The 2084-nt window shown below is 44.3% G+C and overlaps 1 protein-coding gene across 1 annotated transcript in view; it reads left to right on the top strand.

The window, feature by feature from the left end:
• Positions 1-2084, top strand: part of LOC119412394 — a 24000-nt gene that overhangs the window by 5047 nt on the left and 16869 nt on the right. The window lies entirely within an intron of this gene.

Raw genomic sequence — 2084 nt, 5'->3', positions numbered from 1 at the left:
ATCTATTCACTCTAACTCTATGCTTTGTGCTCTGAGTGACGTCACTCGCTAGCGAACACATCGCACAGATTGTTTTCAAAACGCAGCGAGCGAAAGGATTAGCCATCTGGAACTATTTCACACTACCTCAGCCAACACATTCGACAGCTACGTGCAATACGTGCACAGCGACGGTTCCAAGAGGTGTCACTAAAACTTCCAGTTATAACACCACCAACTTAATCAAGCATCTCCAGAGATTTCACCCTAAAGAGCGCGCTGAGTTTGTTGAACAGAATTCAACACAGTTTCCCGTATCGCACAGGAGTCAAACTCAAGGCCTCGAGGGCCAGAGTCCTGCAACTTTTAGATGTGTCTCTGATGCCACACAGCTGAATCAAATAAGGAGGTCATTAGCAGGACTCTGGATAACTTGACTGCATTGAGAATCTAATTCAGTCATATGATTCAGGTGTTTTGGACCAATACAACATTAAAAGTTGCAGGACTCTGGCCCTCGAGGCCTGGAGTTTGACACCCCTGCGCGTATCGGATCGGCATCGTGCGAGCCCAAACCTCCAATATCTGTATCGGAATTGGAAAATGTGGATCGGTGCATCCCTAATAATAATAATGTGTTATGTATTGTCATCATTGAATGTTCCCATACAACAGTGAAATTGGATCTCTGCATTTAACCCATCTACTGCCAGGTGGTGCAGTGTGCAGCTATTGAAAGTGCCCAGGGAGCATTTTGATGATAAGATGTGCTGCTCAGAGTCACCACGAGATGTGCAATGACTGGGGATCGAACCTGGGACTTTCAGGTCCCGAGTTGGCTGCACTGCCTCTTCACCGTCTCGACCCCCGTTTGCCATCTGTGTTTAACCGTCCAAAATCACGTTTTTGGATCGATAAAAGCAGCTAAGCTGAGAAGCTAAGCTACGAGCTAAGCTAACAGGCCGACCTCGGGGAAAAAATACCCTCGTCTTGTCAAAGCTCCAAAAATTCACAGTTGATACCCGTGCCTTTGAGTGAAATGTTTTTTTTTTTTTCCAAAAAGAAACAGAACTTGTTTAAATGAAGCTTTGTGTGACAAATGCTATGCTAAAGAGCTCAAACCACACCGAGCGTCCGCCATTTTGAGAACCGAAAAACAGGAAGGAGAGACAGCCCACGTCACGTCTAAGGGCCTCCCTCCCACTTTTCTTAGAGACACGCTGCTCGCTCCCTCACTATCCATCCTTCAATAATTCTCAGTCAGGTCATCTGGACAGTTTCTTTAAAAAAAAATTTTATTGAGACATTTCGCCCTCTATCCAGAGGGCTTCCTCAGTCTGAGGAGTTCCAATAAACTGTTTCCCCACCAAGCAGTAAACTCCTTAAGTGGACCAACCAGTTTGCTGGAGCTAAGATGGTTTCTGGGGGGGCATCCTTTCCCCCATCAACTCCTCCCAGGCAGGCAGCCACAACCAAAGTGGTTCAAAGCAACAAAGTTCATGCTCAATCATCCAGGTGCCAAATCCAATAATTCTCAGTCAGGTCAAAAACGAAACTGCCCAGATGACCTGACTGAGAATTATTGGATTTGATACCTGGATGATTGAGCATGAACTTTATCCATCCTTCGGTTCAAACAGTCGTATACTGCCATCCAGTGGTCATAAAAGGTACTACACTCTAAACAAATCAATATTTCTTAAATTTGCCAATAATTACTAATTATTGTCAAATTTCAATCAATAATATCGTTTATCGCAATAATTTCTGGGACAATTAATCGCCCAGCAACATTTGTTATCACCACAGGCCTAGTATAAGCCGCAGGTGTTCACGTAACATGAGTGTCAGCGCGCAGCTACAGAGAGAGATGTGCAGCTCTTGGTCTAGATCCAGAATCAACCACCAGATGGCGTTTTATAAACTTTATGTTCCTGTTCAACACAAACGGAGCGAACCCACAGGGCTTCATGACAACTACATTCATGGTTACTCTACTGAGCGGCCTAACACAAGTTAACTCATGAACACATGAACTAGGCTAACAAGAACAGACTTGTCACTTAAAGAACAATGCTAAACAGCTAGCTGAAATGATTAACAAC

The sequence above is a fragment of the Nematolebias whitei genome, chromosome 1 (genome assembly GCF_014905685.2).
Source record: "Nematolebias whitei isolate Nwh7 chromosome 1, NemWhi1, whole genome shotgun sequence".
Taxonomy (NCBI): domain Eukaryota; kingdom Metazoa; phylum Chordata; class Actinopteri; order Cyprinodontiformes; family Rivulidae; genus Nematolebias; species Nematolebias whitei.
This window is presented reverse-complemented; position numbering and strand designations above follow the sequence as displayed.